Here is a 27,055-nt window from a genome sequence, read left to right on the forward strand (position 1 = left end):
CGTGTTAAAGCAACACTATGTAGTTTTTTTACCTTTAAATAATGTCTCTAAAATTATTTCAGTTATAGAACAACTTTTAACTGGACAAATTGTACTGTTGATGCAACCTGAGCAACCTCCTAGCTGCTACAAGCACACTCTGAAAGTGATGGTGGAGGGTAGGAAACACAGCCCGCGCCTCCCCCTGCCCGCAGAAGAGTGTCTGATACCAGGCACTGTTGCGCTTTTCAACCACATGGGGGAGCTGTAAGTCATTTTTACATGGAAACTACATAGTGTTGCTTTAAGAAGTTTAATTCTTAACACGCACCGGCCCGGCGGCGGGCCCTAGGGGGCGTTTTTACGTGTTTTTGTACTTTGTTGATTGAATATTTGATGTTAAACAATCATAAACTTTGCATTATTTGAAAGTTTAAACACTCCAAATTCATGTTCTGAGCTTATTTTTGCAATCAATACACTGGTGTGGAAAGGGTTAAATGAAATGCAGACGAAATGCATATAAAAATGGTTGTGGGTACTTACATATCTTGCCATATGGTCAAGGCCGCGTTATCCTAATGGGCAACATGGGCTGCAGCCCAGGGCCCCGAACACTAGGGGGCCTCCGAGACAATTCTATTTAGAGTTTTTAAAAACATTTTGATTGACGTAATGCGTAGCGCTACCTAGAGCAGAGGCCCCCAACCACTGGGTCGCAAGAATGTTCTGAAAAAATGTGTATAATAGCTACGTAATAGCTTATGGGATATTTTGTCCTTTAAGAGCCGACTTCAAATAACATCGATCATTTCCACTCTTGTACAAGGCTGCGGTCTCTCGTTCTCTCTCTCTCTCTCTCTCTCTCTCTCCCAGCGCATCGGCAATCACATTGCTGTCTTTAGAGTTTGAGTATGAGCACAGAGGTATTATTTATGAATCATTTCCAAATTTACCTCGCAAATCATGTATACGTGAAGACGTTCAACCTGGTAACATCCCAAATGACTGAAAAGTAATTTCAGAATTATCCAGCGATCGTGACACCATGATAAAAATAAACTCTTTAACTGTAGTAATAATATTTTAACAGGTACACTTTTAGCGTAGGTTTGAAAGGAACCAAACAGTGTCAATCATCATTAGAATCATATCGTAAACGGGGTCTCTGCCTCCGCACCCGGCCGAAATTCTTCTGGCATCTCTCCTCATCATCTCCTCCTTCACTTAAACTTGGGGCTCGAACCTGATCTAAGGTCGAGCTGGCTTCAAAAACAGCAAGCCAAGTTCGTTTACCGTTAATAATTATGACTAAATATAGGCAGGCAATCTCGTGAAACAATGAAAGTAGGCTAAAACAATCCGCCAAATTATGGTTTTACACACCTATAGAAAATATACAATAAATAAAGCAATTATTAATTTTCCTAATGCATGATTGTTTTATCTTTACTTCTGTTTAAAACGTTATACATTTCGCAAAAAAGGATCTTCGGCACTTTTTCAGTTCGAACAGCAACTACAGGAGCTTGTTCAGTTTACTGTTCCAGTGTGCTTTTCCCAATGTGTAAATTGCATTATAAGAATCTTTCTCACCATCCTTGTGTTGAATGCTTCGGGAGAAAGGTCATTTTCGAAATTGGGATAAACTGAGGTTGTCAAGTGAGTAAAACATTTTGCATAAACTTGATTTTAATGATTTAGTCAAGGAATTCTCTTGGAAAAAGAACAGAAATTCGCTATTTTAGTGGTGAGTTGTATTTAATAAATTTTATTTTCTGATTTGTAAGATTATAACTTGATACTATTGTTTAATTTAATTACATAATTTAATTACATACATTAATGTCAAGTGAGTGACATTTTGCGTCAACTTGATTTTGGTGATTTAGTCGAGGAATTCTATTTAAAGAAGAGCAGAAAGAAGCACTTTTAGTTGGTTAATAAATGTTATTTTCTGAGCTGTTTCTAATTGTAAAATTATTACTTGATAATATTGTTTAATTTATTTAAATAATTTCAGCCTACTTTTGCGTCAACTTGATTTTAATGATTTAATTGAGGAATTCTCTTTAAAGAAGAACAGACAGAAGCACTTTTAGTTGTGAGTTGGATTTAATAAATGTTATTTTCTGGGCTGTTTTTGATTGTAAAATTATTACTTGATAATATTGTTCAATTTATTTAAATAATTTCAGCCTACTTTTGCATCAACTTGATTTTAATTATTTATTTGAGGAATTCTCTTTAAAGAAGAGCAGAAAGAAGCACTTTTTGTTGTAAGTTTTAATAAAAAAATGTTATTTTCTGGGCTATTTCTGATTGTAATATTATTACTTGATAATATTGTTTAATTTGTTTAAATAATTTTAGCCTACTTTTGCGTCAACTTGATTTTAATAATTTAATTGAGGAATTATATTTAAAGAAGAACAGACAGAAGCACTTTTAGTTGTGAGTTGCATTTAATAAATTTTATTTTCTGGGCTGTTTTTGATTGTAAAATTATTTGATAATATTGTTTAATTTATTTAAATAATTTTAGCCATTTAATGTTGCACATACGCTGTAAAAAAACACTGGATTTACTAAAAAATATAGACAGGGCATCGTTTTTTGCATCCCCCTTTTTCAGTAAGTTTTACTAAAAAAAATTAAGCAATGGGGCAGTATATTTTTTAGTAAATCCAGCCTTTATTTTTTTCAGTGTATATTGGGGGGCCTCAAACCAGCGTTAGCCCAGGGCCTCACAAAGGCTTAACCCGGTGTTGTGTCGAAGTCTGTTCCCCCTATGTTCCCCCTATTTTTCCCTTCAGTGTAGTGTTTTTATGGCGTTTTTATCACGTTATAGGTTTTATTATTTATATATTTAAAGTTTTTATGGCTACTGAGATGTATATGTGTGCATTTCTGTAATGTATCTGTATTGTTCTTAAGGGTAAGTCAATTATTTTTACAGTATGAATCATATTATATGTATAATATTTATTTAATTATGTATGCAAACATTACATTTTTAAAACAACCAGTAAAGGAAAAAAAAGAAAAAGACAGGCTATATTTTAAAAGAAATACCCTAATAGAAAACTGTCAAATGTATGAAATATTTAATAAATTGTATTATAAAATACATGATCTTATGCCTTTTTAGTATAACCAATTCAAATCTTTAATCTTTCTGAATGTAACGTGATGAAAACGTTATAAAAGCACTACACTAAAGGGAAACATAAGGGGAACTGAGTTCGACACAACACCGGTACTGCATATGGTTCTGATAATTTCTGACAATTCCCAGAAACTTCAACGTACATTGCAACGTAAGGGTCCACTCTTCAAAAAGCATCCCACGTTTTAATCCAAAACAATGAAAATAGTGAGAAATCCAGCAATATCCTCCTTTGTTTACATCCGCGCGTCCGGTAAGTATGATCGATCATGTTTATTTTCTATCAAATATCGATTTTTATCAGTGAAAATCCATCTCTTCCTGCTTCGTTAGACTGTTCCGATAAATATCCCGCCCTATTTTTCTGTTTTGTCCAATCAGAAAAGGTTTGACAACTCAAAATGCCATGGGATACCCGATTAGCCGAGCCAGATGTCCTTCAGCTCACCATAGGCTTTTGACTAGATTACGCCAAAACGAAGCAAGCCAATGCATAGCCAGCAAGTTTGAAGGGCAGGGGTACTAACCAATCATGAAACGATTACAAGAATTCAACTTACGTCAGTAAAGTGTACTTCTGCGCAAATCTACAGAAGCGCATGGAGCGAAATGCCACGCCCCTTCGTGCGCGTTTGTTTGTTTGTTTGTGTAGCATAGCAGCCGGCTAGGCTCTCCGGAGCCTCTCCAAAGGTTAGATATAACATCTACATTGTGGATCGTCGACTGCAGATGACTTTTTTGTGTTGAGAGTGTTTTGGAGAAGTTGATAAAGAGCACGATTGCGGAGCAAAAATGGAAGACTGGATATAAACGAAACCGCGTTGTCGAGGAGAGATGGACCGGACTATGAGCTCAGCTGCGCTCGCTTGGATAAAGTAAGTTTGGATTCTTTTGTTCATTATTTATTTAACGTTACATTTCTTGTTTATTGTTAGCTGTTTTGATTATAAAGTAACATTGGAGATGACTAAGATGCGAGTTTTACATGGTTTCATTTTTCTATGATGTTATATAAATGCATCATATTTATAGCTATATGAGTCCAATGCACAGAATATACAAACTAAAAACTAGAAAATAAGATATGTGGTGGAAAATATGAGTATTACCAGCTGAGAAATATAGGTTATTTGGCAAACATAAGACATTTGTAATTATAAATAAATATATTCATGTAATGTGTGTGTGTATATGTATGTATTATGTTCATGTATATTACATCATAGTTTCTCATACAAATAGTTGTATGTTTCTAACTTTTGACTCAAACTAAAATCCTCTCTTGCTTTGTGTGTGTGTTGTAACAGGGCTTCAGTTGACACAGAGGAGGACTGGAATCTGCAGTGCATTCATGAGCGACCACATTCAAAATAGCAAGTATTTTGTTATAATGTGCAAATGTTTTTTTCTAAAATAGTTTTTTCTATGTGCTTTGGTGGGCAGAGAAGTTCTGAATTGATATATATAATGTAATATGTAGTCCTGACTCATTTTCTTTTGATCATAATGTCATTTTGTTATCATGTGTATATTTGGAGTTTCCAAGTGCACTTTTTTTGAAAGGACGCCTGGACTTTTTTGAAATAAAAGTTCACAGAAACAAAATTTTTTGGAGTATCATTCTCAAATTTGAATCACAGCATGGTCAGACATTCAGTTCACCTATATGTTGTCCCCAGGTGTCTTACATGACCATTTCATACCTTTTTTGCTAAGTGAATGTTATTTAAAGAAAAACGGGTCATTTAATGTATATTTTACCTTGTTTTACTCTGTTTCTTTACTACTCTGAGTTGTTATGACTATTAGGCAACAATATGTCAAGTGTCTTGTTTCAAACAAGACCAGAATTGTGATTATAGACCATAGGGTTTAAGAGCTGCAGATGTTTTAGTTTGGAGTTGTCGTTTTTCAGAAAATGCTCAAAAATAGAAGTGCTAGCTAACAGGTTAATTATTTACATTTAAGTCATTTTTAAAGTCATTTTCGTGTTAAACTGAGTGAAAATCTGAATAATTACAGCATACAAACAAAAGGCATATGTTATGTTTTCTCCTCAGTGTAACGCACCGAGCTAACACTTCATTTAGTGAGGAAATGGCAAAGTCACTACACCTTCCACAGTGAGTATATGTATTTCTTATATAACATATTTGTGTGAAAACTGTTAGGTTTTTGCGAGATTTAGGTGCGTTTTTTTATTAAGAGCCGCTGCGCCGTGCCCACACACGTGCACACATAGACATGAAAGGCTGCTTGCAACCGGCACCTTTCTAGAGAGAAATTGATGTGTTTTTTAAATAAATGAATATATTACGAGTGTAGGGGCTTCTGTATTCGGCCTGGACGTAACGAAACGGGCGCATTGTTTACATGTATTCGAATGCATGCAGCACTGCGCAGACAAATCAACCTATGACATCAAAGTTCCGCGAGAGCCATTCAAAAGCTTATATCTCGCGTTACATTGATCTCATGTGCCAATCGATCTGCGCCGCGCATGCTGCAGTCGTCATGTAGTCTCAGCCTCAGACGTCACGCCCACAAACTGTTTTTTTTTACGTCCACAAACTGTTGGCTTCAGTATTGAAGGTCTGGCTACGTGAGACTAGTCGTCATCTTGCATCAGGAAAAAATCCACAAGGGGTAGATATGAAAAGGACGCTCTTGTTGTAAAGCTGCTGTTTATACTCAACAGAGCGAGTCTCAAATAATTGCACGAACACCGCCAAAACGGACGAGATGTTTAAATAATCAGCGCGTTGCCTGTACTGTAAGTAATCGAATATAAAACCAACACGAAGTAGCGCTTATAGGTTTGCTTGAACAATTCGCCCTTAGAAAATTAACCATAGTTTTACTATTGTTTTTGTTGGATAACCATATAACCACACATTTACTAAAGGATATTTTCAGTGAAACTATAGTAATGAAAAATTTCCAATACCAAAATAACCGTAAGTTACTTCTATTTTTCATAATGTTGAACACATTTAAGCTAGTAGCAGCCGTTTTTCAGAATTTTCAGAAGTTTAAACTTTGAGGATATTCTATATTGATCTGGTTTAATTTAGTACATTGGCTTGTACATGTACACTCAGTGATACTTTTTTACTTCTTACAGAGTATCAAGGCTTTGGGATTTACACACGTGACATGAAAATGGGAATTCTTGAAACACTGAGCAGTTGCTGATCCATGTCAAGATTTATTTCCAGTGAGCAGGTTGTGCTGGAAAATTTGTGAGAAGTTACCTAATGGCATGAAACCAAACGACACGTGGACCATGGTAACGTTACTCTAATGTTATGTGCTCTTTAAAGATTTCCCGAGCAAAATCGTATTTGAAGGCAAACCAGACGCACACAGACAAACCAAGCCTGCATCTCAATTTGCCTACTTATACTATGGACTAAAATTATGTACAGTTTTGATAATGTATAGACATTTGAGTGCATTGAAAGAGATGATAAATCTTATTTCGACTACTACTTAGTACTGGCAGGGCAAGTCTGGCCCTGACAGCATCGCAGAGAAAATCATCAAAGGTATTTATACTGTTTTACCACAAAAACACCTGTAGCCCATGGACGCCATGGACATTGTCTTCTATGATGTACAACACAACCATCCCTGTTAACATCATTAAATTGAACTAAACTAAACGTGAGATCTTCAGAAATGTGCAAGCAGAGGATATTAAAAGTGACCGATCTTATAATGAAAAGCCTTTTGGCCATTGTTTTTAATATAATTTTTGTCTGTCTTATGGTGAAAAAATTAGAAATTTGCAGAGGGCAACACCCAAAAACAAAGTTGAAAAGCACAGTGTCTTCTTGTTTTAGTTATAAAGAAAATAAACTGTGTATGTGCGTGCGTGCGTGCGTGCGTGTGTGTGTGTGTGTGTGTGTGTGTGTGTGTAAATAAAAAAACTGTTTATAAAACACTGCATTTGTGATTCTGTTCTAGCACTTAATTCATGAGTTTTCTCATTTGCTGAAAATATATAGCATAGGAAGTGACTCAGATTTATGTCTCTTCATTTTTGTTAAGCTTCTGGATTTAACATTGTAAGGTTAAAGTAAGATTACGTTGCCCTGGATACTAGTATTTGGGTCAGGTTTTGCTTACATTCTGAGGGCTTTATAACACACACTTTATGTCATAATGTCCATAAATGCGAAAAGGCTTCCCTACTGGAAAATCCAGCAAGAGCTGGTTTTAGCTGGTCTCTTAGTTTGGTTTTTGCTAGTGTAGCAAGCTGGTCTAGCTGTGTTTTTGTCACTTTTTAAGAAGGTCTAGCTGGACTTTGCTGGTCAGGCTGGAAGACAGGCTTTGCCAGGCTAAGAGGACCAGCTTAGACCAGCACTGCCACCTTAAACCAGCTTATGCTGGTCTTTGCTGGATTTTTCAGTAGGGTTAGTACATTTTTTTTTAAATATAAGCCCCCCCCCAAAAAAAAAATTGTTCAGAAAGTTAGAAATGAAATTAAGCCAATCTTTTTAGAAAAGAGCTCAGCTGAGAGATAAAAGACAATTTTTAAATAAAATGCCAACTTTAAAAATAGCAAATTTATTATAGTAATTAAAAGAATAAAAAAACAACATGGTTTATTTGTTCCGAATTTAAAAATAATAGCACATTTATTATAGCAATTAAAAGAAATTGCTATAATAATTTCCTAAGAGAAATGCTGTCAGGTTTTTACACAACACTGCGAATGCTAATAACACCTTTATTGAAGTTTGATGTAATGGAATTTAGACGCGTGACGTCACGCACAGGATTGTTTTAGTTTACTTTAATCGTCTAGGCAACCGAAGAAGCAGCTGGATCGCGCCGGACGATTCTGGTATAAACTCGGAGTGGTTTCGACAGCATCTACGCGAAAATTGCAGGTACTGTACAAAAATTTTTTTTTCTTATGTATCTGATGGTTAGTTTATATTTTAACGTGAAAAAGGGTAAATAGAGATTTGTAATTAATAATGTAACGTTAATATGCTAACTTATACAAATTCAACTGTTGGCATAATGTAATTTTTAAATAAGCCGTTAACGAGTAAGGCTTCGTTAAATTCATGAGGTAACTTATTGCTTATTTCTGTTGTGTTTTCCAGTTTGAGTAACGTTAATTAAATTACCCGTAATAACAAGCGTCTGTGGTAATTTATCCGTAATAAAGAATTTACAATTTAGACACTTTATATTTTTCACAATTATATTAAACTGGGCTTGCTATCGTTGTAACAAATATTGCGATTTTAACAGCAAACTAAAGCTAATTTAAATTAATCAAAAAGATTGCAATCCAATATTAAAGCGTCCTAAGGGATTTAATGCATTAATATACCCACTAACTTGTATGTAACGTTAGGTAACTTATATCTACGCTGTCGCGGCTATCAGTTTGGTTCCGCCCAACGCAACTTCGGATTTCCTCAGGCGAAATGCAAAGTAAAAACAGTCTTGAAATTGTAATGGACATTTAGTTGAATTGCTAAACTACAAATGAACGAAATTTCAATGATTTTGAACAACGCGCACCGGAGTTTTACAAACCGCAAAATGGAAAACAATAGGACAAAATAAAGTGATAACTTTCGAGTTTCAAATGGCCAGTTTTTATTTTGTTATTCTTGAACCCATAGACGTGGTCTTAGTGCCATTTTAAAGGATTTTTGAAGCTCTTAGTTTTAGCATTTAACCATGTTGAAAATTTTACTCACATATATAGGATTAGTTAATTTCACTAATTTCACAAGTTAACTTCTAAAACACAATACAATTTAATGACTAATACAAAATACAAGCAAAACACAATGGAACATTAATATGCAACGAACAGTACATAAGTGAATCATTTATCATTTTGGTTCAAGATCACGTACTCCACAAAATACTTTTTTAGGGGGTTAAACAGGCCAGGCGTCGTTCTAAAAACGAGCACTTGAGGGCGCTTTGGAAGCGCAAATGTGCTTCTGTTGATATAATACAAAACATCAGCGGAAGTTTTTTCTTATAAATATACAAATTTTCCAGATAAGTTGTTTAATCAATGCGTATTGACATTGTGGTAGCAAGTTGTGTTATATTTATATATAAAATCGACACGTTATCCACTTTATTTTTTACGTAAATGAGGTCGCCGCCATCTTTGTGCTCGTGTATAACCTCCGGTAAGCCATAACGCTAATGGAAGTCGTATTGCGAGTGTGTCGTTTTGACTGGCTAGTTAATGTTTATTGAGAAATCCAAAAGGAAATCTGGCATAATTTGGGTTGCCATAATAGCTGGTACAAAAGTAAATCTCTACAAAACATTTGACTAATCAACACAACAGAGCTGAATGTGGCTCATGTGCACACATGATCTTTATCCACACATCCATCCAGTAAAACCTTTCATATAAACTAATTTAATCTCATTTATCTATTCTTATCTACACTGTGCTCCAAATTATTATGCATGTTACGTACTGTATTTCAGTAAAAAAACATTCAGGTTTTAAAGAAGCTTTGATTTATTTCCCATATCTTTTTAACTAACTAATATCCATCTCAGACAGGTTTAATCATTAGTTTGAACTAAAGACAGAAACTATAGACATAAAAGTTTAATGAATGGGAGAGTCATGTCAAAAATGCTCATACAGTGGGGCAAAAAAGTATTTAGTCAGCTACCAATTGTTCAAGTTCTCACACTTAAAAAGATGAGAGAGGCCTGTAATTTTTGTCAAAGGTACACGTCAACTATGAGAGACAAAATGAGAAAAAAATCCAGAAAATCACATTGTCTGATTTTTTAAGAATTTATTTGCAAATCATGGTGAAAAATAAGTATTTGGTCAATAACAAAAGTTTATGTCAATACTTTGTTATATACCCTTTGTTGGCAATGACAGAGATCAAACGTTTTCTGTAAGTCTCCACAAGGTTTTTACATATTGTTGCTGATAGTTTGGCCCATTCCTCCATGCAGATCTCCTCTAGAGCAGTGATGTTTTGGGGCTGTCGCTGGGCAACACGGAATTTCAACTCCCTCCAAAGATTTTCTATGGGGTTGAGATCTGGAGACTGGCTAGGCCACTCCAGGACCTTGAAATTATTCTTACGAAACCACTCCTTCTTTGCCCGGGCGGTATGTTTGGGATCACTGCCATACTGAAAGATCCAGCCACGTTTCATCTTCAATGCCCTTGCTGACGAAAGGAGGTTTTGAGTCAAAATCTCACGATACATGGCCCCATTCATTCTTTCCTTAACTCGGATCAGTTGTCCTGGTCCCTTTGCAAAAAAACAGACCCAAAGCATGAGGTTTCCACCCCCATGCTTCACAGTAGGTATGGTGTTCTTTGAATGCAACTCAGCATCTTTCTCCTCCAAACACAAGAAGTTGAGTTTCTACCTAAAAGTTATGTTTTGGTTTCATCTGACCATATGACATTCTCCCACTCTTCTTCTGGATCATCCAAATGCTCTCTAGCAAACTTCAGACGGGTCCGAACATGTACTGGCTTAAGCAGGTGGACACATCTGGCACTGCAGGAATTGAGTCCCTGGCTGCATAGTGTGTTACTGATGGTAGCCTTTGTTACTTTGGTCCCAGCTCTCTGCAGGTCATTCACTAGGTTCCCCCATGTGGTTCTGGGATTTTTGCTCACCATTCTGGTGATAATTTTTACCCTACGGGATGAGATCTTGCGTGGAGCCCCAGATCGAGGGACATTATCAGTGTTCTTGTATGTCTTTCATTTTCTAATAATTGCTCTCACAGTTGATTTCTTCACACTAAGCTGCTTACCTATTGCAGATTCAGTCTTCCCAGCCTGGTGCAGGTCTACAATTTTGTTTCTGGTGTCCTTTGACAGCTCTTTGGTCTTGGCCATAGTTGAGTTTGCATTCTGACTGTTTTAGGTTGTGGACAGGTGTCTTTTATACTGCTAACAAGTTCAAACAGGTGCCATTAATACAGGTAACAAGTGGAGGACAGAGGATCCTCTTAAAGAAGAAGTTACAGGTCTGTGAGAGAAAGAAATCTTGCTTTTTTGTTATTGACCAAATACTTATTTTCCACCATGGATTGCAAATAGATTCTTAGGAAGTCGGACAGTGTGATTTTCTGGATTTTTTTCCTCATTTTGTCTCTCATAGTTGAAGTGTACCTATGATGAAAATTACAGGCCTCTCTCATCTTTTTAAGTGGGAGAACTTGCACAATTGGTGGTTGACTAAATACTTTTTTGCCCCACTGTATATTATTATGTAACTTGTGTTAAATACATTGTTTGATTTACATTTTTTTTGAGGGGGGGGGGTTGTATACGTCCATGCAGCACATTTGACAGATATCTGTTTTGTGGATCATTTTAACCCACAAAATTTTGATAAAGTGCATTCTGACTCAGTGTCGCTTTCTTTTTGTTGTTAATATGAACATCTGATGGAAGATGGCATCTTTATCACTTTCAGTTATTATTAATCTTGGAACGTGTGAAAATATGCATTTTATTAATACATTTATTTATTGCATTTAATTGAACTAAACAGCAGAACCACAGTGCCAAAAACACCCATACGTTTTATGCATAAATATGCACTATGTACAGCCATCACATTTAATAGCCTCTCTAATTACAAAATAGGCTAATGGATGAATCTGCATTATGAAAACAATGACTCGTTGCCTCGCTGCCTCATGAGGCAATGACTTCGGAGGCATGAAGGCAGCTCAGAGAAAGACTTTCGGACACATTTCAAAGGCAGCGTGTTTAAAATATAAACAGAGAGCGCCTTTGTGATAACTAATCACATATTTGAAAACTACAATACTAATTTCTCGCTAGAAATGCAATTAAAAGGTGTAAAAAATGAAAATCTACCTTTATTTACACTAAACTTGTGCTCCAGTCGTACACGTGGCCGCCATTTTATTTTTTCGAACTTGACCAGGCTCGACCAATCACATTCTTATTGTTAGCCCACGTATAGGTATCTCAAGAGACAGAAAGTAAACCTAATATTGAATTCGGACATGCCTTGATACCTTCCTGCCTTGGAAAGCTGCCTCAGAAGGCAGCAATTTAGAGTTTTGGACGCAGCCAATATTTCCCATTAAAAGTCTGTTTGTGGTTTGTTATGTGTTGCTAAAGTTTAGGCCTGTCTTAGCCTGACCCCCTAAATGTACTAATTTAATGTGAAATAATCCACTACAATCGCATTGATGCACAAACTCATTTAATTTACATGTAGTGCAAATATACAATCTTATTTTTTAAACATCTAAAGTCTTAAAACTTTCATCAAGTTCATCACACAAAAAAATTCTTAACGTTTTAAATGTATGTAACCTAAATTAATATGCATATTTGTCCATTTGTCTCACCTACACTGTCAGATTTTCCTACCATAGCGCAAAATTATACCCATTTTTTTCAATCCAAACTCACTAAAAATCCCAATGTGGGTTTCTACTTTGCGTTTGTGACTACGTTAATTATTTAGTGCAGCCTTGCCCTAGATTCTAATTAGGTACTGGTACAATGATTTTATAGTGGATAAAATAATTGTATTAAATATGATGTGACCGCGCAAAAATCAGATTGTCTAATGTAGTATAAAATAAACAGGAAGGATGCGACCGTGCAAAAATCAGATTGTTTTGGTATAAAATAAACAGGTAGGATGTGACGGTTAAAAATCAGATTGTCTTATGTAGTATAAAAAACAGGTAGAATGCGACCGTGCAAAAATCAGATTGTATTATGTAGTATAAAATAAACAGAATGCGACTGTGCAAAAATCAGATTGTATTATGTAGTATAAAATAAACAGAATGTGACTGTGCAAAAATCTGATTGTATTATGTAGTATAAAATAAACAGAATGTGACCGTGCAAAAATCAGATTGTATTATGTAGTATAAAATAAACAGGATGCGACCATTCAAAAATCTGATTGTCTTATGTAGTATAAAATAAACAGGTAGGATGTGACGATTAAAAATCAGATTGTATTATAACAGGTAAGATGTGACCGTGCAAAAATCAGATTGTCTTATGTAGTATAAAATAAACAGGTAGGATGCGACCGTGAAAAAATCAGATTGTCTTATGTAGTATAAAATAAACAGGTAGGATGCGACCGTGCAAAAATCAGATTGTCTTATGTAGTATAAAATAAACAGGTAAGATGCGACTGTGCAAAAATCAGATTGTCTTATGTAGTATAAAATAAACATGTAGGATGCGACCGTGAAAAAATCAGATTGTCTTATGTAGTATAAAATAAACAGGTAGGATGCGACCGTGCAAAAATCAGATTGTCTTATGTAGTATAAAATAAACAGGTAGGATGCGACCGTGCAAAAATCAGATTGTCTTATGTAGTATAAAATAAACAGGTAATATGCGACCATGCAAAAATCAGATTGTATTATGTAGTATAAAATAAACAGGTAGGATGCGACCGTGCAAAAATCAGATTGTCTTATGTAGTATAAAATAAACAGGTAGGATGTGACGGTTGAAAATAAGATTGTCTTATGTAGTATAAAAAACAGGTAGAATGCGACCGTGCAAAAATCAGATTGTATTATGTAGTATAAAAAACAGGTAGAATGCGACCGTGCAAAAATCAGATTGTATTATGTAGTATAAAATAAACAGAATGCGACTGTGCAAAAATCTGATTGTATTATGTAGTATAAAATAAAAAGAATGTTACCTTGCAAAAATAAGATTGCATTATGTAGTATAAAATAAACAGGTAGGATGCGACGGTTAAAAATCAGATTGTCTTATGTAGTATAAAAAACAGGTAGAATGCGACCGTGCAAAAATCAGATTGTATTATGTAGTATAAAATAAACAGAATGCGACTGTGCAAAAATCAGATTGTATTATGTAGTATAAAATAAACAGAATGTGACCGTGCAAAAATAAGATTGTATTATGTAGTATAAAATAAACAGGTAGAATGCGACCGTGCAAAAATCAGATTGTATTATGTAGTATAAATAAACAGGATGCGACCATTCAAAAATCTGATTGTCTTATGTAGTATAAAATAAACAGGTAGGATGTGACGGTTGAAAATAAGATTGTCTTATGTAGTATAAAATAAACAGAATGCGACTGTGCAAAAATCAGATTGTATTATGTAGTATAAAATAAACAGAATGCGACTGTGCAAAAATCTGATTGTATTATGTAGTATAAAATAAACAGAATGTGACCTTGCAAAAATAAGATTGCATTATGTAGTATAAAATAAACAGAATGCGACTGTGCAAAAATCAGATTGTATTATGTAGTATAAAATAAACAGAATGCGACTGTGCAAAAATCTGATTGTATTATGTAGTATAAAATAAACAGAATGTGACCTTGCAAAAATAAGATTGCATTATGTAGTATAAAATAAACAGGTAGAATGCGACCGTGCAAAAATCAGATTGTCTTATGTAGTATAAAATAAACAGAATGCGACTGTGCAAAAATCAGATTGTATTATGTAGTATAAAATAAACAGAATGCGACTGTGCAAAAATCTGATTGTATTATGTAGTATAAAATAAACAGAATGTGACCTTGCAAAAATAAGATTGCATTATGTAGTATAAAATAAACAGAATGCGACTGTGCAAAAATCTGATTGTATTATGTAGTATAAAATAAACAGAATGTGACCTTGCAAAAATCTGATTGTATTATGTAGTATAAAATAAACAGAATGCGACTGTGCAAAAATCAGATTGTATTATGTAGTATAAAATAAACAGAATGCGACTGTGCAAAAATCTGATTGTATTATGTAGTATAAAATAAACAGAATGTGACCTTGCAAAAATCAGATTGTATTATGTAGTATAAAATAAACAGAATGCGACTGTGCAAAAATCTGATTGTATTATGTAGTATAAAATAAACAGAATGTGACCTTGCAAAAATCAGATTGTCTTATGTAGTATAAAATAAACAGAATGCGACTGTGCAAAAATCAGATTGTATTATGTAGTATAAAATAAACAGAATGCGACTGTGCAAAAATCTGATTGTATTATGTAGTATAAAATAAACAGGTAGGATGTGACGGTTAAAAATCAGATTGTCTTATGTAGTATAAAATAAACAGGTAGAATGCGACCGTGCAAAAATCAGATTGTATTATGTAGTATAAAATAAACAGGATGCGACCATTCAAAAATCTGATTGTCTTATGTAGTATAAAATAAACAGGTAGGATGCGACCGTGCAAAAATCAGATTGTCTTATGTAGTATAAAATAAACAGGTAAGATGCGACCGTGCAAAAATCAGATTGTCTTATGTAGTATAAAATAAACAGGTAGGATGCGACCGTGAAAAAATCAGATTGTCTTATGTAGTATAAAATAAACAGGTAGGATGCGACCGTGCAAAAATCAGATTGTCTTATGTAGTATAAAATAAACAGGTAAGATGCGACCGTGCAAAAATCAGATTGTCTTATGTAGTATAAAATAAACAGGTAGGATGCGACCGTGCAAAAATAAGATTGTCTTATGTAGTATAAAATAAACAGAATGCGACTGTGCAAAAATCAGATTGTATTATGTAGTATAAAATAAACAGGTAGGATGCGACCGTGCAAAAATCAGATTGTCTTATGTAGTATAAAATAAACAGGTAGGATGTGACGTTTAAAAATCAGATTGTCTTATGTAGTATAAAATAAACAGGTAGGATGTGACGTTTAAAAATCAGATTGTCTTATGTAGTATAAAATAAACAGGTAAGATGTGACCGTGCAAAAATCAGATTGTATTATGTAGTATAAAATAAACAGGTAGGATGCGACCTTGCAAAAATCAGATTGTATTATGTAGTATAAAATAAACAGGATGCGACCATGCAAAAATCAGATTGTCTTATGTAGTATAAAATAAACAGGTAGGATGCGACCGTGCAAAAATCAGATTGTCTTATGTAGTATAAAATAAACAGGTAGGATGCGACCGTGAAAAAATCAGATTGTCTTATGTAGTATAAAATAAACAGGTAGGAGTTTACACCATTTGTAGAAATAAAACTAACTATAAATAAGGTATATTATTGTTTTAATAGAGAATCAAATAAATAAGCACAACAAATATTTCTTCTTGCAAAGAGAAATGTAATATCCCTTTAAAAAGGTTTATGTCTGTTAAAATAAAACACTTCACAGTCTTTACTGTATGAATTAAATATACATGCATTCGTATGAAGTGCAACAGTTCTTCAGTGATGAGCAGAGAATAATTTTATTGAGAGATGAATTAGGATGTAGCTTTAAGACGTGGGAGAGATCGTTCTCTTCTCGTGCACTGATGACCGGCTGCTGTGTATGCGTGCGGCGGGTGTCCGCAAACAAGAGCAGCTGTGAGGAAAATGGAAGTTTAAACCTTCAAAACTTTAAAATGAATGCAAGTAATAAACTTTCGGCATAAGAATGCAATTGTCCTTGATAGATATGTGTTGTATTCGCTGTTTGATAGGGATGTGAAGACGCATCGCGCTGAGGACCGGAGCGCGTCCTCATAGAAAATACGCATATCTCTGTAAAGGCAGAGAGAGAAATCCAAATGTGCACGTCACACATGAGCAACGGGTTACAAAATGCTCGCACTGTGTAAAATGGTCTCTAATTGCAGCCGCCTCAGGAAAGCTATGATGACAAAAGTAAACAGAAAGATCGGCTCATGAGATCGGAAAATTTAGCGAGTGCCGATCGCGTCACTTAATGCCGTTACCGCCCAATTACGATTGGCGGCCGATCGATCGGAGCATCCTTAAAAAACAACAATTATATTAATGTTAAGAGGCTTAATGCACTTCACTGCATGAAAACAATCCCAGGGTTAGTTAATTTTCTTTGATTCTAAAACACAACCCAATTCAATTTAAAATACAAATATAGCCTATATTGCTATTCTTTGTTTTTTTTTAAATGTATTTCCTTAAAATATTTTTTACTACTTTAGGCGTCATTTTTTTACTACTTTAAGAGTCATAACCTGAACACCCTGCCCGTTATCTGACATCAGCATCATTCAATTCCACTTCCCGTCCGATTGACATAAAAAATTATTCCTTATTGATGCCTAATTGATTCCCAACCTGGAAATGACACGTTAATATTATTTTACCCGTTACATTAAATTACATTACATTAAATATTATGCGTTTTACCCGCCTGCGTGCCCTGCTGTTCTGTCTATAAACAGATGGAACACAGTCTCTCTGTCTGCCTCAAGTTCAATATTACTAACGTCTTTCTCTTTCTATAGGAATAATGTAGCTTTTACTCTATTAATGTCTTGCAGTCTCATGTAAGTATTTAGTATTTATCGTACCTTTTGGTTTTGGACAATTATCTTCATTTAAAGGCGCTCTAAGCAAATGTTTGACGTTACTTTTTGTTGATGTTTGAACTGTTTTCAAACAAACGGAGCATAGCTAACGACTTCCCCTCCCTTCCGTGCTTTTATAAATGCGCCTAACCCCCACCCCCAAATCCTTCTTGTCGTTTATTGGCTGGAACAGTTTGTTATCATTTCTGGTGGTAGGTTTGGCGACTTTGTTTTTATTGCAGTTCATGGAGCCTAGGCTGTCTACAGAGATCACGTTTTTTTACAGTTTGATCAGTGGACATAGGTCTGTCATAGACGTCCAAATGACATCCAAAGAATCACCCAGTTCAAACATCAAATGTTGCCCGTAAATATGACGTCCAAATGACGTCCAAAATATTACCCAGTTCAAACATCAAATGTTGCCATAAATATGAGGTCCAAGTAGGGTCATGGTTGGACGTCTAAATAGTGGACCTAGTTTGGACGTCGAATAGATGTCCAGAATTGGTCATGGACCGACGGACCCAATATAGACATGATCTGCACGTCAACCCGACGTCCTGTGTTTAGTGGGATACGATGATTAGCTTGCATCACAACTTGCACCTTAAATTGTGGTCATACAGATAAGAGTAAAAAACATTCAGTCAGAAAATCATATAGGTTAGGCTACTTTTTGATTTGTTTTGTTAATCTGATAATTATTTAAGTTAAACATATTTCGTGTAAGCTTACATGTTTGCACATAAAACTAAACCCCTGAGGAAAATTATGATACTTTATTTACGTATTTATAAATGAGTGAACAATGCGAATCAAGGGAGGACTTTATTTCTCTATTTAAGACAGCCAGTCTGGAAGTGATGACATTGAATTTGCCAGCTGCAACTGTGGGTTTTGTCTAAAAGGCATATTCACCTTATTCCGCCATGCCCCTTTTTAATTCTTCGCTCTTCCGCATTTTGTCAACCGACTTCCGCTGCTAATATGGCACAGTGCATTCTGTGTTTAGAAGATTTTTTGTAGTTTACAATAACTTAAGCGAAATGACAAATATCGCTACTGCTGTAAATGTTTTAAATTAGGAGCACGGTTAAAACTTCATACGACGCTCGGATAGTCTTATATTGTCCCATATATTGTCTCGTGGTTAGACGATATGAAGCGGCCGCGGCAAGTAACCTATGGGACATATTACCTCGTCCTGTCAGGAGTTGATGGAGCAGCATTGGAAATTATTAAAGTACTTATGCCTACCAATATTTATACAGTGATTTCGTCTTTTTTAAAGCAAATGTGCACCTTAGCCAGTCCAATAACTATTTCGTTTTTATGTGGTAATGTACCATGATAGAATTCATTTGCAAACTTGCCAACACTTATTCATTCAAATCAGCAGACATAAATCCTTTTAAGTGGAATCTACAAAGCTTACATATGGTTTAAGAAATTCCTTACAGATAATATCTGATCACAGGTTTATATAACTGCATGGCAGGTTACACATAGTAAATGTTTAATATAACTGCATGACAGGTAACAGCTGATCACATATATAGTAAAGGTTTAATATAACTGCACAACATCTGATCACATTGTAAAGGTTTAATATAATTGCACAACATCTGATCACACGGTAAATGTTTAATATCACTGCATGACATCTGATCACATATGAAGGTTTAATGTAACTTTACAACAGGTAAAGCAAGACCACCCTGCAATAAATTAAGACACAGCTTTATTGGAGTCATCAGGAGCTGATCCCAAGTGTTTATCTGGAAGCTGTTGGTGTATGTAAAGTAAAGTGCTTGGCGACTGTGTAATGGATGCAATATCAACCCTGTGTAAAGCTGAACCAAAGATGGTTGTTTCTCAGCAGAGATATGTACATTTGTGCCAGCTCAACACATTGAAGCAGTTTCTCGGACAGGGTTTACAGGACTAGGATTTAATTGTATTAGGACATTTTAGTTTTTACAAACAAACCCTACAAAAAAAAACAAGACTGGTGCGCATCTTGTGACAAAACAATGACACTCATATATGTTGAGGTATGTCAGTACAAGGTGTTTTTAAATGATTGTAGCTCAAATATGCATTTTAGCCTGGGACCAGCATAAGCTCTGTCAGGGAAACCGCACCATTGTTTTCCCATATCAGATGTATGTTGCTTCAGGTTGAGTTGTGATTTTAAGGTGTAGTTGTGGTCAGAGACGGATGGATCCTCCCATTGTGTTTCTGCATCACAGTTTAGGAACATGTTGATTGTATCATCCTCACAGTTGTCCACTGCATCACTACACATCAATGCATCTGTGAAAACAATATAACCATAAACATTTTTATGTTAGTATTTAAAATAAACTTGCATCATGAGAATTAACATATAAATGGCACACATACTAAAACAGAACAGTGTGTAAGAGAGAGATGCATTAAAAAGAGACAGTAACATTATACACACAACCTTTAACTTCAGTGTTAAATAATACGTTGTTTAATAGGTCATTATCAATATCTGAATGAGAAATGAACTGACATTCTAGCATCTGAAATCTGCAGTAACTTGTAGGAATCACGTGGGCTACTGTAAGAATGTAATGTACTATAATATCTCGTTGTACTATCGTAAATATAAAAATATAGGTGGACAATTAAAACCATTCAAATAGTTGCATTTTATAAACTAACGTTACTGATCTTAAGTGTATTTGTAGAACGGACTTCACAAATCTAACTTTAGGCGAACGAGCACAAAGTTAGCTGAGATAGCTTACCTAAAACTGCCCACCTTTTCAACACCCGGCATGGTTTAAAGTTACCGGAACATCGTAGTCGAACCATTACTTGGGATAAGGGTGTTCCTCAGTTGGCTTAAAATTGGTAAGAAGAAACATAAAGGCGCTCGAGTGAGCTTTTTAAGCTTAACGCGTCGCCTTCAGTCACTGCCTCAGCTGCTCATCGTCTATGCGGCCGGAAGAACATTGACAAAATCAGCGCAATGGCGCCGCCCTTGTTGTCGTGAAAAATAAGGTGAATAGCAAATGCCAAAAAGTTTAGGATTAGATTTGGAGGTAGTATTAGCATGGGGGGGGGGTTTTTAGATGTCTCCTTATATGAAACACCTGATTTCACTCATCGGCTCCTTAATTAACACACTAACGAGCTGATGATCGGAATCAGGTGTTTTTATATGTGGAGACATCTAAGGCTATGTTTACACGTGGGCGGCTATTTTCATAAACGGACATTTCAACCTCTCCGGTTTCAAAAATTATATCGTGCACACATGTCAGTTTTCAGAAAAGTGTTTATTTACACGTACCCGTGCATATTTGCCGTCAAGAGACGCTCAAGCCCACGTAAGCCAATCACCGGCAGCGCTGGTGGTGACGTGAACTGGTTCTTCATGTTGGAGGGAGGAGTTGTTGCAGTAGGTGATTGATGACGTCAACGTACCGCGAGAGCGAGTTGAGGAATCACACGTAGATGTCTAATTTCGAATCGCTCTCGCGGTACTTTGAAATCATCCGTCCGTCGGTTCTTGCAGCGCCGCATGAAGTCAAACACGCGTTAAATTGCTGACCTCCGAGCACTCGTCTCTGCTCCTCGACATAATGGAGCAGCTGTATTTGCAAATACAAACACACGAAACGAGTTTGCAGGAACATAAATGTGATCTTGGAAGCATTCAGAGTAGCAGTCACATGTAAACATAGGTCGCACTTTTGACGTAGGTGCGAGCTCTGGTGCATACTCAAGACGTTGCCTGCTTAAACATCCGTTTGTCTCACTTTACATGCAACCGTGCAACCGAAGGTTTTCAAGATCTCCACTCTGGCCGGAGTTTTTAGAAACAATCGGTTTCAGAGGCGAGTTCTCCGTTTGCGTGTAAACGAGGGGCACAAACGAAGGTAAATCTCTCAGTTTTTAAAAATAACCATGTACGTGTAAACAGAGCCTAAAATGTTCTGGGAGGGGGGGCCGAGGACTGGAATTGAAAACCACTGGTCTACATCAACCTTTGAGATCTTTTCGCTCTAAGAATCAACTGTGCCTGACGATTCCTCGATCATGCTTGAATTGAAGAAGAGATAGATCTTTTTTGTGGCTACCCCTAGACCAGTGGTTCTCAAACTTTTTCAGCGTGCGGCCCCCCTTGTGTATGGCACATTCCTTCGCGGCCCCTCCAAAGAAAACTTATGGCAAAAAACTGTTCTAAAACTCAATTTTAATTAAACAAAACATATTGAATTATACAAAGTAGTGCTGTTGGTTAGTATACTTATTTTTTTAGGTTTAATTGCATAGAATTCATGATAAATTAATTTATTTTATAAAATGTCATAAAACTGGGGCCCCCCTGGCACCATCTCGCGGCCCCCCTGGGGGCCCCGGCCCCCAGTTTGAGAACCACTGCCCTAGACTATGGAATGAGCTTCCCCTGTCCATAAAAACTCCTAATCCTATCTCCTAATCTAGGGTCTTTTCAGAGAATGTTAAAAACGTATTTATTTTCCTTGGCTTTTAATATGTGTTGGAATTTCTATGACAATGAATTTTATGTATTTATTTTTGTTTTTTTCTCTTTCATGTACAGCACTTTGGTGCCTAGTAGTAGCAGTAAGTAGGACAATCTGAAAGCATCTTGCACCTTCAGGTCATCCTACCCATTTAATTTATACTAGTAGGACAATCTGACAGCATTTTGCGCTTTCAGGTCATCCTACGTCTGTTTTATACTAGCAGCAAAATCAGATCTGTCTTATGTAGTATAAAATCCTACCTGTTCGTTGTATACTATTAGGTGTTATGATACCAAAGACCAAATGAGAGAAAGAATTTAATTTAAAAAAGTGAGTTTTTATTAGACATGAGCAGTTAAACAGCAGATGGTATAGTTCGGGAGAAGATGATTGGTTGATGAACACAGGTAATCTCCTCATATACACTTCTTTAATGTCCCAGATATAACAAGACAATTAACTTTACTTTCCTTGTAGGTACACAGATGATGACGACGACAGATAACCATACCTTCAGGTCATCCTACCTGTTTATTTTATACCAGTAGGACAATCTGACAGCATTTGGTACAGTCAGGTTATCCTCCATGTTTATTTATACTAGTAGGAGAATCTGAAAGCATTTTGTACCTTCAGGTCATCCTACCTGTTTAATTTAAACTAGTAGGACAACCTGGAAGCATTTTGCACCTTCAGGTCATCCTACATTTTAAATTTATACTAGTAGGGCAATCTGAAAGCATTTTGCACTTTCAGGTCATCCTACCTGTTTAATCTATACTAGTAGGACAATCTGAAAGCATTTTGCACTTTCAGGTCATCCTACCTGTTTAATTTATACTAGTAGGACAATCTGACAGCATTTTGTACAGTCAGGTCATCCTACCTGTTTAATTTATACTAGTAGGACAATCTGACAGCATTTGGTACAGTCAGGTTATCCTCCATGTTTATTTATACTAGTAGCACAATCTGAAAGCATTTTGCACCTTCAGGTCATCCTACCCGTTTAATTTATACTAGTAGGACAACCTGAAAGCATTTTGCACCTTCAGGTCATCCTACCTGTTTAATTTAAACTAGTAGGACAATGTGAATGCATTTAGCACTTTCAGGTCATCCTTCCTGTTTAATTTAAACTAGCAGTTTAACAGCAGATGATATAGATCTGCAGAAGATGATTGGTTGATGAACACAGGTAATCTCCGCACAAACACTTCTTTAATGTCCCAGATATAACAAGATGATTAACTTTACTTTCCTTGTAGGTAAACAGATGATGACGACGACAGATAACCACACCTTCAGGTCATCCTACCTCTTTAATTTATACAGGTAGGACAATCTAAAACAATTTTGTACAGTCAGGTTATCCTACCTACTCTGTAGGTTGTACTATAATCCCTCCTCTCCTTAAGTACCTAGGGTCTTACTAAACTGGGTGAATGTTTATGGTAGGAGAAATAATGCAGTGTGTATATAAATCTATTGTCTTTATTGTAACATATTGTGTAGATAATTTGCTGTATTAAAAAATAAAGTTGTCCTCCGAAGAGGGGGGGTGGTGGCGGGCCAAAAAAAGTAGGATAATCTGAAAGCATTTTGCACTTTCAGGTCATCCTACTTGTTTAATTTATAATAGTAGGACTATCTGAAAACATTTTGCACCTTCAGGTCATCCTACCTGTTTAACTTATACTAGTAGGACAATCTGAAAGCATTTTGCACCTTCAGGCCATCCTACCTGTTTAACTTATACTAGTAGGACAATCTGACAGCATTTGGTACAGTCAGGTTATCCTCCATGTTTATTTATACTAGTAGGACTATCTGAAAACATTTTGCACCTTCAGGTCATCCTACCTGTTTAACTTATACTAGTAGGACAATCTGAAAGCATTTTGCACCTTCAGGTCATCCTACCTGTTTAATTTATACTAGTAGGACAATCTGAAAGCATTTTGTACTTTCAGGTGATCTTACCTGTTTAATCTATACTAGTAGGACAATCTGACAGCATTTGGTACAGTCAGGTTATCCTCCATGTTTATTTATACTAGTAGGACAATCTGAAAGCATTTTGCACCTTCAGGACATCCTACTTGTTTAATTTAAACTAGTAGGACAACCTGAAAGCAGTTTGCACCTTCAGGTCATCCTACCTGTTTATTTTAAACTAGTAGGAGAATCTGAAAGCATTTTATACCTTCACGTCATCCTACCTGTTTAATTTAAACTAGTAGGACATCCTAACAGGATTTTGCACCTTCAGGTTATCCTACCTGTTTAATTTATACTTATAGCACAATCGTGGGCAGTGGGCAGATGCCTTGCATCTGCACGGGAAATGAACGACCCCGCCTTCCACGAGTTTCCTGCTGCCTTGCAGGTTGGCCTTGTCTGGTCAAAGGCTATGGGAGTAAACCCAAATAGAAAATCCGGTATGGAGACCCGTATACTAGTAGGACAATCTGACAGCATTTTGTACAGTCAGGTCATCCTACCTCTTTAATTTATACTAGTAGGACAATCTGAAAGCATTTTGCACTTTCAGGTCATCCTACCTGTTTAATCTATACTAGTAGGACAATCTGAAAGCATTTTGCACTTTCAGGTCATCCTACCTGTTTAATCTATACTAGTAGGACAATCTGAAAGCATTTTGCACCTTCAGGTCATTCTACCTGTTTAATTATTACTAGTAGGACAATCTGAAAGCATTTTGTACAGTCAGGTTATCCTACTCTGTAGGTTGTACTATAATTCCTCCTTTTCTTATGTACCCAGGGTCTTACCAAACTGGGTGAATGGTTATGGTAGGTCAAATAATGCAGTGTGTATATTAATCTATTGTCTTCATTGTAACATATTGTGTAGATAATTTGCTGTATTAAAAAATAAAGTTGTCCTCCGAAGAGGGGGGGTGGTGGCGGGCCAAAAAAGTTGGATAATCTGAAAGCATTTAGCATTTTCCGGTCATCCAACTTGTTTAATTTATACTAGTAGGACAATCTAACAGCATTTTGCACCTTCAGGTCATCCTACTTGTTTAATTTATACTAGTAGGACAATCTGACAGCATTTGGTACAGTCAGGATATCCTCCATGTTTATTTATACTAGTAGGACAATCTGAAAGCATTGTGCACCTTCAGGTCATCCTACCTGTTTAATTTAAACTAGTAGGACAACCTGAAATCATTTTGCACCTTCAGGTCATCCTACCTGTTTAATTTTAAACTAGTAGGACATCCTAACAGATTTTGCACCTTCAGGTTATCCTACCTGTTTAATTCATACTAATAGCACAATCGTGGGCAGTGGGCAGATGCCTCGCATCTGCACGGGAAATGAACGACCCCGCCTTCCACGAGTTTCCTGCTGCCTTGCAGGTGGGCCTTGTCTGGTCAAAGGCTATGGAGAGTAAATCCAAATAGAAAATCCGGTACTTTAATTTATACTAGTAGGACAATCTGAAAGCATTTGGTACAGTCAGGATATCCTCCATGTTTATTTATACTAGTAGGACAGTCTGAAAGCATTTTGCACCTTCAGGTCATCCTACCTGTTTAATTTAAACTAGTAGGACAATCTGACAGCATTTGGTACAGTCAGGTTATCCTCCATGTTTATTTATACTAGTAGGACAACCTGAAAGCATTTTGCACCTTCAGGTCATCCTACATTTTAAATTTATACTAGTAGGGCAATCTGAAAGCATTTTGCACTTTCAGGTCATCCTACCTGTTTAATCTATACTAGTAGGACAATCTGAAAGCATTTTGCACTTTCAGGTCATCCTACCTGTTTAATTTATACTAGTAGGACAATCTGACTGAAAGCATTTTGCACTTTCAGGTCATTCTACCTGTTTAATTATTACTAGTAGGACAATCTGAAAGCATTTTGTACAGTCAGGTTATCCTACTCTGTAGGTTGTACTATAATTCCTCCTTTTCTTATGTACCCAGGGTCTTACCAAACTGGGTGAATGGTTATGGTAGGTCAAATAATGCAGTGTGTATATTAATCTATTGTCTTCATTGTAACATATTGTGTAGATAATTTGCTGTATTAAAAAATAAAGTTGTCCTCCGAAGAGGGGGGGTGGTGGCGGGCCAAAAAAGTTGGATAATCTGAAAGCATTTAGCATTTTCCGGTCATCCAACTTGTTTAATTTATACTAGTAGGACAATCTAACAGCATTTTGCACCTTCAGGTCATCCTACTTGTTTAATTTATACTAGTAGGACAATCTGACAGCATTTGGTACAGTCAGGATATCCTCCATGTTTATTTATACTAGTAGGACAATCTGAAAGCATTGTGCACCTTCAGGTCATCCTACCTGTTTAATTTAAACTAGTAGGACAACCTGAAATCATTTTGCACCTTCAGGTCATCCTACCTGTTTAATTTAAACTAGTAGGACATCCTAACAGATTTTGCACCTTCAGGTTATCCTACCTGTTTAATTCATACTAATAGCACAATCGTGGGCAGTGGGCAGATGCCTCGCATCTGCACGGGAAATGAACGACCCCGCCTTCCACGAGTTTCCTGCTGCCTTGCAGGTGGGCCTTGTCTGGTCAAAGGCTATGGAGAGTAAATCCAAATAGAAAATCCGGTACTTTAATTTATACTAGTAGGACAATCTGAAAGCATTTTGCACTTTCAGGTCATCCTACCTGTTTAATCTATACTAGTAGGACAATCTGAAAGCAATTTGCACTTTTAGGTCATCCTACCTGTTTAATTTATACTAGTAGGACAATCTGACAGCATTTTGTACAGTCAGGTTATCCTACTCTGTAGGTTGTACTATAATTCCTCCTTTTCTTATGTACCCAGGGTCTTACCAAACTGGGTGAATGGTTATGGTAGGTCAAATAATGCAGTGTGTATATTAATCTATTGTCTTCATTGTAACATATTGTGCAGATAATTTGCTCTATTAAAAAATAAAGTTGTCCTCCGAAGAGGGGGGGTGGTGGCGGGCCAAAAAAG

General features: G+C 36.1%; 2 long non-coding RNA genes across 2 annotated transcripts in view; both read left to right on the forward strand.

The window, feature by feature from the left end:
* Positions 1-3,388: 3,388 nt before the first annotated feature.
* On the forward strand, positions 3,389-6,875 carry LOC129432792 (uncharacterized). The gene is made up of 4 exons (XR_012358619.1): positions 3,389-4,023; positions 4,456-4,521; positions 5,209-5,271; positions 6,273-6,875. It is a non-coding gene; the product is annotated as an uncharacterized lncRNA (long non-coding RNA).
* Positions 6,876-15,362: 8,487 nt separating this feature from the next.
* The window catches only part of LOC141350582 (uncharacterized), a 76,087-nt gene continuing 64,394 nt past the window's right edge, over positions 15,363-27,055 (forward strand). The window contains exons 1-2 of the long non-coding RNA XR_012358656.1: positions 15,363-19,313; positions 19,403-19,718. This is a non-coding gene — a long non-coding RNA (uncharacterized lncRNA). The remainder of the gene's footprint in view (positions 19,314-19,402; positions 19,719-27,055) is intronic.

The sequence above is a fragment of the Misgurnus anguillicaudatus genome, chromosome 1 (genome assembly GCF_027580225.2).
Source record: "Misgurnus anguillicaudatus chromosome 1, ASM2758022v2, whole genome shotgun sequence".
Lineage (NCBI taxonomy): Eukaryota > Metazoa > Chordata > Actinopteri > Cypriniformes > Cobitidae > Misgurnus > Misgurnus anguillicaudatus.